We start from the raw sequence: 15290 nt of genomic DNA, 5'->3' as shown, positions 1-15290 counted from the left end.
GCATTAACTCTCAATACATATTCTTCACCTTTTTCACTACTCTTTTAACCAGTTTTTGTAATGCTCTTCACTATCTGTGATAATAGCAGGATCATCTCCATAGCGTTTATTTTATATCACTTTACCAATAACTTTTAGTCCTTCATTATTACCTATAACTTCTTTCGTTAAGGATTCTGAATATATATTATACAATGTTGGAGATAGAACACAGCCTTGTCTTACTCCCTGTCTAACTGTGAACCAATAAGTTCATTATTTACTAACACTGTAGCCTCCTGTTGCAAGGTAAGATTTTATTTTTAGAACTCTAACATTTCCTTCATTAATGTATATTTTTTCCAAGACCGTTTAAAGTTTATTATGTTTTGTCTTGTCAAAAGCTTTTTTTAAAATCAACAAAGCAGATATACAAATTTCTTTGGACCTCTAGTTCCTTTTTCCGTTCTAAATCCACGTTGATTTTCATATACAGTAACTCGCTGTCTATTCAAAATTTAATTCTACTTAAAATTATGTTTAATATAACTTTGCAGACATGACATATTAAGCTTATTGTTCTATGTCGGGTGCACTCTAATGCTCCTGGCTTTTTAGGTAATAATACAAAAACTATTTTTTTTCAAATCCTGGGAAGAAATATTGTAAAAAAATTTACGTTTGCATTTAATAGTTGTCAGAGGAGAGAAGTGGTGGTGGTTTTATTTAGATATTGTTTAAACGATTAGATTGTCGACCTTGTTCTTGGATATTATTAAAATAATGTATGTTTCTGTGTTTAGATATTGTTTAAGTGAAATAGAATAATAATCTTTGTTTTTCTTGACAGTGAGATGTGTTACAGAATGGGGTTGAGTGTTTGCATACTCACACAGTCTCGTTAAGGCGTCCTCAACCTCATTAACCCCATGTGTTAAGTTGAGGCCGAGATAAAATATTTTTGACATCTTAGGTCACACTGCTGCTTCCTGACCTCTGTTATCTTAGGTCACACTGCTGCGTCCTGACCGCTGTTATCTTAGGTCACACTGCTGCTTCCTGACCTCTGTTATCTTAGGTCACACTGCTGCTTCCTGACCTCTGTTATCTTAGGTCACACTGCTGCTTCCTGACCTCTGTTATCTTAGGTCACACTGCTGCGTCCTGACCTCTGTTATCTTAGGTCACACTGCTGCATCCTGACCTCTGTTATCTTAGGTCACACTGCTGCGTCCTGACCTCTGTTATCTTACGTCACACTGCTGCTTCCTGACCTCTGTTATCTTAGGTCACACTGCTGCTTCCTGACCTCTGTTATCTTAGGTCATACTGCTGCGTCCTGACCTCTGTTATCTTAGGTCACACTGCTGCGTCCTGAACTTTGTGATCTTAGGTCACACTGCTGCATCCTGACCTCTGTTATCTTAGATCACACTGCTGCATCGACCTCTGTTATCTTTGGTCACACTGGTGCGTCTTGACCTCTTTTATCTTAGGTGATACAACTGCATCTTGACCTCTGTTATCTTAGGTCACACTGCTGCGTCCTGACCTCTGTTATCTTAGGTCACAGTGCTGCTTCCTGACCTCTTTTATCTTAGGTCACAATGCTGCTTCCTGACCTCTGTTATCATGGGTCACACTGCTGCGCCCTGACCTCCGTTATCATGGGTCACACTGCTGCGCCCTGACCTCCGTTATCATGGGTCACACTGCTACGTTCTGACCTCCGCTATCATGGGTCACACTGCTGCGTTCTGACCTCCGTTATCATAGGTCACACTGCTGCGCCCTGACCTCCCGTTATCATAAGGTCACACTGCTGCCCTGACCTCATTATCGCCTGGGTCACACTGCTGCATTCTGACCTCCCGTTATCGCCAAATCACACTGCTGCGCCTGGCTTTCTGTATGTTGATACACTGCTGCCAACCTCTGTTATCGCAAATCACACTGCTACGCCTGACCTCCCGTTATCGCCGATCACACTGCTGCGCCTGACCTCCCGTTATCATAGGTCACACTGCTGCATTTCTGGCCTCCGTTATCGCCAGAATGCACTGCTGCGCCCCGGCCTCCCGTTATCGCCAAATTCACACTGCTGCGCGCCCTGACCTCCCGTTATCATGGAGTCACCTGCTGCGCCCTGACACTCGTTATCGCCGGTCACTGCTGCATTCTGACCTCCGCTATCGTGATTACACTGCTGCGTTTTCTGACCTCCCCGTTATCGCGGTCACTGCTGCGCCTGACCCTTCGTTATCGCAGGTCACACTGCTGCACCCTGACCTCCCGTTATCGTGAGTCACTGCACCCTGACCTCTGTTATCTCGCCAGGTCACACTTTGCCCTGACCTCCCGTTATCGCCAGGTCACACTGCTGCGCCTGACGCCGTTATCGCCAGGTCACTGCTGCGCCCTGACCTCCCGTTAACATAGATACTGCTGCGCCCTGACACTCCCCGTTGCCAATGGTGCACACTGCGCCCTGACCTCCCGTTATCGCCAGGTGCACCTTTTGCCCTGACCTCTCCATTATCGTGGGTCACACTGCTGCGCCCTGACCTCCGTTATCATGGGTCACACTGCTGCGCCCTGACCTCCGTTATCATGGGTCACACTGCTGCGCCCTGACCTCCATTATCATGGGTCACACTGCTGCGCCCTGACCTCCGTTATCATGGGTCACACTGCTGCGCCCTGACCTCCGTTATCATGGGTCACACTGCTGCGCCCTGACCTCATTTATTTTGGCGCCTGAGTCATTGTTCTCACTTAACACTCGCCAAGGACTCCTTTATGACACCCGGCACTGGCACCTTTATTACACCAACCATAACGACACTGGCACCTTTATGACACACACCATAACGACACTGGCACCTTTATGACACACACCATAACGACACTGACACGTTTATGACACCCACCATAACGGAAGTGGCACCTTTATGGCCCACCATAATGACACTGGCACCTTTATGACACCCAACCTAATAGCACTGGCACCTTTATGACACCCACCATAACGGCAAGGGCACCTTTATGACACCCACCATAACGGCATTGGCACCTTTATGACACCCACCCTAATGGCACTGGCACCTTATGACACCCACCATAACGGCACTGGCACCTTTATGACACCCACCCTAATGGCAAGGGCACCTTTATGACACCCACCATAACGGCATTGGCACCTTTATGACACCCACCATAATGGCACTGACACCTTTATGACACCCACCATAATGGCACTGGCACCTTATGACACCCACCATAATGGTACTGGCACCTTTATGACACCCACCATAATGGCACTGGCAACCTTATGACACCCACCATAATGGCACTGGCACGTTTATGACACCCACCATAACGGCATTGGCACCTTTATGACACCCACCATAATGGCACTGACGCCTTTATGACACCCACATAATGGCACTGGCACCTTTATGACACCAACCATAACGGCACTGGCACCTTTATGACACCAACCATAATGGCACTGGCATCTTTATGACACCCACCCTAATGGCACTGGCACCTTTATGACACCCACCCTAATGGCACTGGCATCTTTATGACACCCACCATAACGGCACTGACACCCTTATGACACCCACCATAGGAACACCGACACCTTTATGACACTCACCATAACGACATTGGCACCTTTATACACAGACCGTAGGACACTGGCACCTTTATGACACCCAACATAACGACAGTGGCACCTCTATGACACCCACCATAACGACGCAGGCACCTCTATGACACCCACCATAACACTGGCACCTTTATTACACCCACCATAACAACACTGGCACCTTTATTGCACCCACCATAATGACATTGGGACCTCACGACACCCACCATAACGACGCAGGCACCCTATGACACCCACCATAACAACACTGGCACCTTTATTGCACCCACCATAATGACATTGGGACTCTATGACACCCACCATAACGACACTGGCACTTTTATGACACCCACCATAACGACGCAAGCACCTCTATGACTCCCACCAAAACGACGCAGGCACCCTATGACACCCACCATAACAACACTGGCACCTTTAGTGCACCCACCATAATGACATTGGGACCTCTATGACACCCACCATAACAACACTGGCACCTTTATTACACCCACCATAACGACATTGGGACCTCTATGACACCCACCATAACAACACTGGCACCTTATTGCACCCACCATAATGACATTGGGACTTATGACACCCACCATAACGACACTGGCACCTTTATTGCACCCACCATAATGACATTGGGACCTCTATGACACCCACCATAACGACACTGGCACTTTATGACACCCACCATAATGGCAGTGGCACCTCTATGACATCCACCATAACGACGCAGGCACCCTATGACACCCACCATAACGACACTGGCACTTTTATGACACCCACCATAATGGCAGTGGCACCTCAATGACACCCACCATAACAACACTGGCACCTTTATTGCACCCACCATAATGACATTGTGACTCCTATGACACCCACCATAACGACACTGGCACCTCTATGACACCCACCATAATGACGCAGGCACCTCTATTACACCCACCATAACAACACTGGCACCTTTATTGTACCCACCATAATGACATTGGGACCTCTATGACACCCACCATAATGGCAGTGGCACCTTATGACACCCACCAAAACGACGCTGGAACCTTTATGACACCCACCATAACGGCAGTGGCACCTTTATAACACCCACCATAACGACACTGCCACCTTTATGACACCCACCATAATGGCAGTGGCGCCTTTATGACACCCAATTAAACGGCAGTGTCACCTTTATGACACCCACCATAACGACAGTGGCACCTTTATGACAGCCACCATAACGGCAGTGGCACCTCTATGACACCCACCATAACGACACTGGCACCTTTATGACACCCACCATAACGACACTGGCACCTTTATGACACCCACCATAACGACACGGGCACCTTTATGACACTAACCATAACGACACTGGCACCTTTATGAAACCCACCATAACGACACTGGCACCTTTATGACACCCACCATAACGACACCGGCACCTCTATGACACCCACCATAATAACACTAGCACCTCTATGACACGCACCATAACGACATTGGCACCTTTATGACACCCAACATAATGACATTGGCACCTTTATGACACCCAACATAATGACATTGGCACCTTTATGATACCCACCATAACGACACTGGCACCTCTATGACATGCACCATAACGACATTGGCACCTTTATGACACCCAACATAATGACATTGGCACCTTATGACACCCACCATAACGACACTGGCACCTCTATGACACGCACCATAACGACATTGGCACCTTTATGACACCCACCATAACGACATTGGGACCTCTATGACACCCACCAGAACGACACTGGCACCTCTATGACACCCACCATAACGACGCAGGCACCTCTATGACACCCACCATAACGACACTGGCACCTTTATGACACCCACCCTAACGGGACTGGCACCTTATGACACCCACCATAGCGACACTGGCACCTTTATGACACCCACCCTAATGGCACTGGCACCTTTATGACACCCACCATAACGACACTGGCACCTTTATGACCACCATAACGACACACTCTCACCTTATGACACCCACCATAACGACACTGGCACCTTTAAAACACCCACCATAACGGCACTGGCACCTTTATGACACCCACCATAACGACACTGGCACCTTTATGATACCCACTATATCGACACTGGCACCTCTGTGACACCCAACTAACGACACTGGCACTTTATGACCTCACCATAACGACACTGGCACCTTTATGACACCCACCATAACGACACTGGCCTTTATGACCAACATAAGGCGGCATCTTATGACACCCACCATAACGACACTGCACCTCTATGACACGCACCTAACGGTACTAGCACCTTTATGACACCCACCATAACGACACTGGCACCTTTAAAACACCCACCATAACGGCACTGGCACCTTATGACACCCACCATAACGACACCGGCGCCTCTATGATACCCACTATAACGACACTGGCACCTCTGTGACACCCACCATAACGACACTGGCACCTTTATGACACTCACCATAACGACTGGCACCTTTTATGACACCCACCATAACGACACTGGCACCTTTATGACACCAACCATAATGGCAGTGGCATATTTATGACACCCACCATAACGACACTGGCACCTCTGTGACACCCACCATAACGACACTGGCACCTTTATGACACACTCACCATAACGACACTGGCACCTTTATGACACCCACCATAATGACACTGGCACCTTATGACACTCACCATAACGACACTGGCACCTTCATGAAAATCCCACCATAACGACTCTGGCACCTCTGTGACACCCACTCCCAACTACTAGCACCTTTATGACACCCACCATAACGGCACTGGCACATTTATGACACCCACCATAACGGCACTGACACCTTTATGACACCCACCATAACGGCACTGGCACATTTGACACCCACCATAGCGACACTGGCACCTTTATGACACCCACCATAGCGACACTGGCACCTTTATGACACACACCCTAATGGCACTGGCACATTTATGACACCCACCATAGCGACACTGGCACCTTTATGACACCCACCATAACGGCACTGGCACATTTATGACACCCACCATAGCGACACTGGCACCTTTATGACACCCACCATAGCGACACTGGCACCTTTATGACACACACCCTAATGGCACTGGCACATTTATGACACCCACCATAGCGACACTGGCACCTTTATACACCCACCATAACGGCACTGGCACCTTTATGACACCCACCCTAAGGGCACTGGCACCTTCTGATACCCATCATAATGGCACCTTTATGACACCCACCCTAACGGCACGGGCACCTCTATGACACCCACCCAAACGGCCCTGGCACCTTTATGACACCCACCATAACGGCACGGGCACCTTTATGACACCCACCCTAAGGGCACTGGCACCTTTCTGATACCCATCATAATGGCACCTTTATGACACCCACCCTAACGGCACGGGCACCTTTATGACACCCACCCTAACGGCACGGGCACCTTTATGACACCCACCCTAATGGCACTGGCACCTTTATGACACCACCATAGCGACACTGGCACCTTTATGACACCCACCATAGCGACACTGGCACCTTTATGACACCCACCATAGCGACACTGGCACCTTATGACACCCACCATAGCGACACTGGCACCTTTATGACACCCACCATAACGGCACGGGCAACCTTATGACACCCACCCTAAGGGCACTGGCACCTTTCTGATACCCATCATAATGGCACCTTTATGACACCCACCTAACGGCACGGGCACCTCTATGACACCCACCCTAACGGCCCTGGCACCTTTATGACACCCACCCTAATGGCACTGGCACCTTTATGACACCCACCATAGCGACACTGGCACCTTTATGACACCCACCAATGGCACTGACCTTTATGACACCCACCCTAATGGCACTGGCACCTTTATGACACCCACCATAACGGCACGGGCACCTTTATGACACCCACCCTAAGGGCACTGGCACCTTTCTGATACCCATCATAATGGCACCTTTATGACACCCACCCTAACGGGCACCTCTATGACACCCACCCTAACGGCACTGGCACCTTATGACACCCACCATAGCGACACTGGCACCTTTATGACACCCACCCTAATGGCACTGGCACCTTTATGACACCCACCATAGCGACACTGGCACCTTTATGACACCCACCCTAATGGCACTGGCACCTTTATGACACCCACCATAGCGACACTGGCACCTTTATGACACCCACCCTAATGGCACTGGCACCTTTATGACACCCACCATAACGACTCTGGCACCTTTATGACACCCACCATAACAACTCTGGCACCTTTATGACACCCACCATAACGGCACTGGCACCTTTATGACACCCACCCAATGGCACTGGTACCTTTATGACACCAACCATAACGACTCTGGCACCTTTATGACCCCACCCTAACGGCACGGGCACCTTTATGACACCCACCATAACAACTCTGGCACCTTTATGACACCCACCATAACAACACTGGCACCTTTATGACACCCACCATAACAACACTGGCACCTTTATGACACCCACCATAACGACTCTGGCACCTTTATGACACCCACCATAACGACTCTGGCACCTTTATGACACCCACCATAACAACACTGGCACCTTTATGACACCCACCATAACGACTCTGGCACCTTTATGACACCCACCCTAAGGGCAATGGCACCTTTCTGACACCCACCATAACGGCACTGGCACCTTTATGACACCCACCATAAGCGACACTGGCACCTTTATGACACCAACCATAACGGCACTGGTACCTTTATGACACCCACCTAACGGCACTGGCACCTTTATGACACCCACCATAACAACACTGGCACCTTTATGACACCCACCCTAATGGCACTGGCACCTTATGACACCCACCCTAATGGCACTGGCACCTTTTATGACACCCACTAACAACACTGGCACCTTTATGACACCCACCCTAATGGCACTGGCACCTTTATGACACCCACCCTAATGGCACTGGCACCTTTATGACACCCACCATAACAACACTGGCACCTTTATGACACCCACCCTAATGGCACTGGCACCTTTATGACACCCACCCTAATGGCACTGGCACCTTCCTGACACCCACCATAACGGCACTGGCACCTTTACGACACCCACTCTAATGGCACTGGTACCTTTGACACCCACCATAACGGCACTGGCACCTTTACGACACCCACTCTAATGGCACTGGTACCTTTGACACCCACAATAACGGCGCTGGCACCTTTATGACCACCACAGTAAAATATTACTCAGAAACTCTTGACACTGAGGAGAGAGGAGACAATCAAGACTCGGTTATAGAGCCACTAAAGCGGAGAGGTAATTGTGGGGCCGTAGTGGAGATGATAGACGCGGTGTTTACTCTCTCTCTCTCTCTCTCTCTCTCTCTCTCTCTCTCTCTCTCTCTCTCTAAAACATACTTTAGTCTATCTCTTTCTCTTCTACGTAGTTAGTCTCTCTCTCTAAGACATACGTTAGTCTCTCAAGCATAGTTTACTTTTGCTATCACTCTCTCTAACATACTTTAGTCTCTTTCTCTCTCTCAAACAAACATTAGTCTCTCTCCCTCAATCAAAATAATAGGAACATCAACAACAAATTCCTTATCAATAGCTTAAACGTTATTATTAGCTAGCGGTGGTCTGTGTTGCTCTCTCAATCAAAACAACATGAACGAATCTAATTAGAGTTTCGGTGAAGTTTAAGTGCCATACAATTCTCTGTTTGGGGGCGTGGAGACGTAAATGGGGTATTTCTTCCATTTTTACCCAAAGTTTCCCAATTTCTCTGTCTCAATACCATGATAAATGAAGTTTCTGAAGTTTCTGGTCGCTACAAAGGTTACTAGGTTAGGTGAGGGAATGCTTGTTATCAACTCGAAAACTTCATCACTTGTCACCAGTTCTCATAAGGAAGGTCCAGGGCAATAAGAGAAGTTGAGCAATGGTGAAGCGGTTTTCTTTGTTGAACAGATGTGGTGGTGGTGGTTGTGTTGTTGTGCTGGTAGTTGCCAGTGGTTGTTGTTGTTATTGTGGTTGTTGTGGTGGCTGTGGTCGTGGTGATTGCATTGATTGCTGTGGTGGAGGTGATGGTGGTGGTTGTGATTTGTTATGATGGTGGGGGTTGTGGTGGTTATGATGGTGGTGGTAATAGAAGTAGTGGTGGTGGTAGTTGTGGTTGGTGTGATGGAGGGATATTAATTTTTGGATTGTTATCGTGACTGAGGAAGTTAATGAGAGAGAGAGAGAGAGAGAGAGAGAGAGAGAGAGAGAGAGAGAGAGAGAGACTATGGTCATATCGAAGAAACAAACAAACAAACACAAACAGAAAAAATACACACACACACACACACACACACACACACACACACACACACACACACACACACACACGCACGCACGCACGCACGCACGCACGCACGCACGCGCGCGCGCGCGCGCGCGAGATGGAAGGAAAAAGGGGAAGGAGTGGAAAGATGACGAAAGAAGGAAGAAGAGAGGAGGAAGGGGGACAAACGAACGATGGAAAAGGAAATGAAAGTGACGGAAGGAGGTAAGAAAACACGAGAAAAGGAAGAGAAGGAGATAAGGGAGGAGGTAGGTTTGGCCGGGGTCCTCGCCTCAGTAGTGACATAATTAATTTACTATCACACTTTACGCTGGTGTGGCCCTCTCATCACCGTCTGGAGGTTAATTTCACAGTCAGTTAGTTTCTCTTAATGATGGCGGCGGCGTCGTTTGAAAACGTCAAATGAGCACCAATAGAAGACGGTCGAATGTTCCTTTGAAGTTAGTACGAAGTGGGTTTGAATGTAGGGCGAAAGCTCGTCTGGTTTACCTCTTAAAAGCCATGTCCCAGTGGGGTGTGGAGGTGGCGTAACGACCAGGAACAAATCCTTGTTTGCTGAGTTGAGAGGCCGGAAAATCTTGTGTATTTTTCCGCGAGCATAATATTTGAGGGATTAACGCCAGGCGCAGGTGAGAGTTCGTACTGGCGCAAATTTATTTCAGGTATCGTAGCCAAAGCCATAAAGAAGAAACATTATGCACCTTTATTGTGGTGTTCATTCTATAGTTTGTTTTGTTTACGTGTGAGCTATTTTCCCACCACTTATTCCTCCTCCTTACAATCGTTCTTGCATTGTTTAGAGACTTTTGGAATATTTACTATACTGTACACCCTTACGAGAGTCCCTACTCCTTATATGAAACTCTGCAATTTTAAGCAAAGTCTCCATTATTCCTATAAGACTCAGTACGCCCATACTAGTTTTATAATGCTTTGGATATGACAAAATCACCAGTATTTGTCCTTCTAACAGGCTATCAAGTTCCCCCTTAGGGACTACCAGCCCACCAACGAATTTTCACCCATACTTGGATCTGCTTTGTTGTGTTCGTCACAAAGAATTCTGATTTATCACGGATTCCCAAGGATTATCAGGGATTCTCATTTATATTCAAGGTTTCTCAAGGCTTTTTAAGGGACTCTGAAGAATTCTTAAGGACCAGATTTGAGTCAGGGAGAGGATTTTAATGCGAGAATTGGAGAATCTTTGCTTTTTCTCTCGTATTCGCCTACCAATCACAAGAAAGAGAAAAAACTGAACAGAACGAATATGAAAGGGCTGATAAAGAGCGATAACTATAGATAGAGGAGAGAGAGAGAGAGAGAGAGAGAGAGAGAGAGAGAGAGAGAGAGAGAGATATGAGTTCTCTCTCTCTCTCTCACACACACACACGCACACACAAGGTAAGAAAGATATTTCGCATAATAATCTCTAAACGAGATCAAAATCCCACTTTCATGACGTATCTGAGTTTAAGTCTTTTATTTCTGAATTGACCTTAATATGAATTTTTATTATGGCATATCAAAGGAGATCACACAACAGATTAGACTTCTTACTCAATTTTACTGAATGTCTGAACAGTGTTGGTGAGAATTTGTGCTGGAGATGACAGTTGTTTGAATTTTGGTGTGTGTGTGTGTGTGGTGCACACAGGGTGGTGCACTGCATCTAGTGTGGCAGTATTATGTTAGCGTTAGGCTATGCCCATGTGCGAGCGTCGTGTGGCATGGAGCAACCACGCGAGTAAATGCGCTACCTTGGTGTAGAGGATAAATATGTGTTTTCTTTGATGTATATCTCACGTAGGCGCGTGAAACGCTCGCGAACGCTTCACGCGTCTACGTGACACACATAGCCTAAAGGTGCAGGCACTGCTTGCTTATTCTCGCTTTCAGCTACCGCCACTGGCTAGCCCTCGTGGTGAATAGGGAAGCAGCCTTGCGTACGTCTTCCCTTGCCAGTACACACCCTCTTCACCATCAAGACTCCTGCTGTGCCTCCTCACGGCATCACACGATAACTGGGTGCCTCAGAGTCCCAGGCTAGACCAGCAGGGGATTTCGGAGCAGCAGTGGGCCCTAGACGGACGGTGAATAGGCCCACAGGCATATGGACACACCCACGTGCCTACCATCCACTGCCCTGTTGCCTTGCGGATTAACTTTGGCAGGTGTAGGGCTACAGGAGTAAACCCCGAACGAAAAATTTGCAGTGGATCCCCACATCAGGCAGACATACTGGCAGACCTCCAGTAAGACCCCAACGGCGGTAAAAGGTGAAGAGGTTATCAACATGAGAACCCAAAAAATAGACCAGCAGATGAAGGCAATGCAAGATGGACAGGCTACCAAGGCAAAATCCAACAAATTGGCTATTGGCAATCCACTGCAACTCCCCTTTTCTCCAGACGTTTCAGCTACCTGCATCGCTGGATCAAGAAAAGGGAGAGCCAAGATGTGTGGTTGTAGCCTGCACTCCTGCCTCACCACAAATAACAACTCACTCGCAGCCATCATGCACCGTATCACAACTCTGCACATGAGCGGCATTTATAAGGCGGTCGTTTGTGTACTGGGATCTAGGCAACAGTGAAATCCTGTGCCTGCATAAAAAAAACAGCCTGGGCAACCGTACCAAGTAAGGTCATCCTAATGTGGTGAAAACAATCATAATCACAGATCAAAGCAAAACAAACTACACAACCTCTAATGGTTACTGCATGGAATGTCAGGACCCTTCTGGATACTGGCACATATGAGCGCCCTGAAAGAAGAACTGTCCTTGTGGCAAAAGAGCTGGCTCCTAGACGAGGGTTCACTCACAGAATGGGGTCCGGCTATATCTTCTTTTGGAAGGGTAAGCCTGCTGAAGGAGAAACTGCATTTATGGAATTGGCTTTGCCATTCGCCAATCCATCCTACATAGGCTAACTGAAATGCCTGCTGGGATCAACGAGCGTCTTATGACACTGAGTCCCACTGCTGCCTTCTTCGTCAGCTTTGTGGGTTCCCTCATTGTTTGTGTTTGTTATCACAACCCCCACGCCCCCACCAACCGCCAATGTACTGATTACTCATATAATAGACACTGCTGACTCCCTGAAATCCAGAATTCCATGTGCTAAACTAGTGATATGCGGTGACTTTAATGAGTTCGACATCAGTGTCATCACCCAACACCTCCACCTTGCACAAATAGTTGACTTTCCCACACATGGGAATGCCACCCTGGACCTCATCATGACTGATCTCGGCAACCACTACCTTCCCCCCCAGCCGCTGCCTCCCATGGGGCGCAGCCCCCACCTGTCTCTACTGTGGTCACCTACACCTACCATCTCACGACCGCCAGTTGCCACCAGGACTTACCGACCTACCCCTGGCTCTGCCATGCGGCGTTTGAAAGGGTGACCTGAGTATCAGAGGATTTTCTCGAGACGATCCAGGACTGTTTCCTAAGTCAACATATAACCGAACCCACACGGGGTAATAATATACTGGATTTAGTTCTGACGAACAGAGAAAACCTCATTAGCAATGTCGAGGTAGGGAACGAACTTGCAAACAGCGATCACAAAGAAATTCGATTCCAGTTAGATTTTCAGGGCAGACGTAAGGAAAATTCCACAAAAGTACCAGATTTCAGAAGGGCAAACTTTGACAGTTTAAAGAGGCAGCTGAGAGAGGGGTGTCGCGCTTGGCCGTGAACCTGACAGATGACACCGACCTGATAACGAGATCTGAGATTGCCGAGTTCCACGATAATTTAAATAGTGAGTTACTTAATGCACAAAGGCAGAACATACCATACAAAAAACTCAGACCAGACAACAATGACCCTAAATGGATAAATAATTATTTAAAGAACATCATTGGCCAAAGGAAGGCTATAGGTAGAAGGATAAATCGTGGCGAAATTCACCTCCGGGACTATTATAGGGTATTGGCGAGTAGAGTTAAAACCGAGATAAGGAAAGCAAAGAGGAATAATGAGGTAAGGATAGCAAGGGAGGCGAAGACAAACCCAAAGGATTCTACCAAATGTATCAAACTAAAACACGAGAAAAGATTGGACCAATACGGTCAGACTCCGGCGAGCTCACTGATAACGACGGAGAAATGAGCAATAATTTGAATAAATATTTTTCAACAGTTTTCACCACCGAAAATCTAAACATGATACCCGAGGCACCGACTCTATTCAGAGATAGTGAAGAAAACAAATTAAGTGAGATAGTAGTGACTAGTAACGATGTTAGTAAGCAAATAGACAAACTAAAGCCTAATAAGTCACCTGGTCCCGATGAGATATTTGCCAGAGTATTAAAGGAATGTAAGGAAGAGCTTAGTATGCCCTTAGCAAAGTTGTTTAACATGTCCTTAAAAACAGGTGTAGTACCAGAATCCTGGAGGATAGCGAATGTAATACCGATTTTCAAGAAGGGGATAGATCACTATCCTCTAACTACCGCCAATCAGTCTAACATCAATAGTAGGCAAATTACTGGAAGCAATCATTTCAAACTCTATTCGAAATCACCTGGAGAAGCACCGATTGATCAATGATTCCCAGCATGGCTTCACAAGCGGACGTTCTGCCTAACTAATCTATTAACATTCTTTTCATCAGTTTTCGAATCAGTGGACGAGGGCACAATTATGATGTGGTATATCTCGACTTTAGCAAAGCCTTCGACAGAGTCCCCCACGAAAGACTAATTAGAAAGGTAGAAGCTCATGGCATCAAAGGTGACATCCTTAAATGGATTAGGGCGTGGTTACAGGACAGAAACAGCGAGTGAGCATTAACGGCACTAAGTCCCATTGGAGCAACGTCACAAGTGGAGTTCCCCAAGGCTCAGTACTTGGACCATTATTGTTTATTATATACATAAACGACATAGATATCGGCATAGACAGCAACATAAGTAAATTTGCTGATGACACTAAAATAGGACGTGTTATCAAATCTGACGAGGACTCGGCAAAACTACAGGAAGATCTAAACAAATTTTTCGAATGGTCTGAAAAATGGCAGATGAAATTCAACGTCGACAAATGTAAAGTACTCAGTATAGGAGATGTAAACAGGGAAACCAGATACCAGATGAACAACGATGCCATAGAGAAATCCGACTGCGAGAGAGATTTAGGAGTAATGATAAGTAGGAACCTTAAGCCAAGTAAACAATGTGTTTTTGCTCGTAACAAGGCTAATAAAGTACTTGGGTTCATACAAAGG

This window comes from Homarus americanus, unplaced genomic scaffold (assembly GCF_018991925.1).
Source record: "Homarus americanus isolate GMGI-L3 unplaced genomic scaffold, GMGI_Hamer_2.0 scaffold31037, whole genome shotgun sequence".
NCBI classification, from domain to species: domain Eukaryota; kingdom Metazoa; phylum Arthropoda; class Malacostraca; order Decapoda; family Nephropidae; genus Homarus; species Homarus americanus.
The sequence above is the reverse complement of the archived record's forward strand: the minus strand, read 5'-3'. Positions refer to the sequence as shown.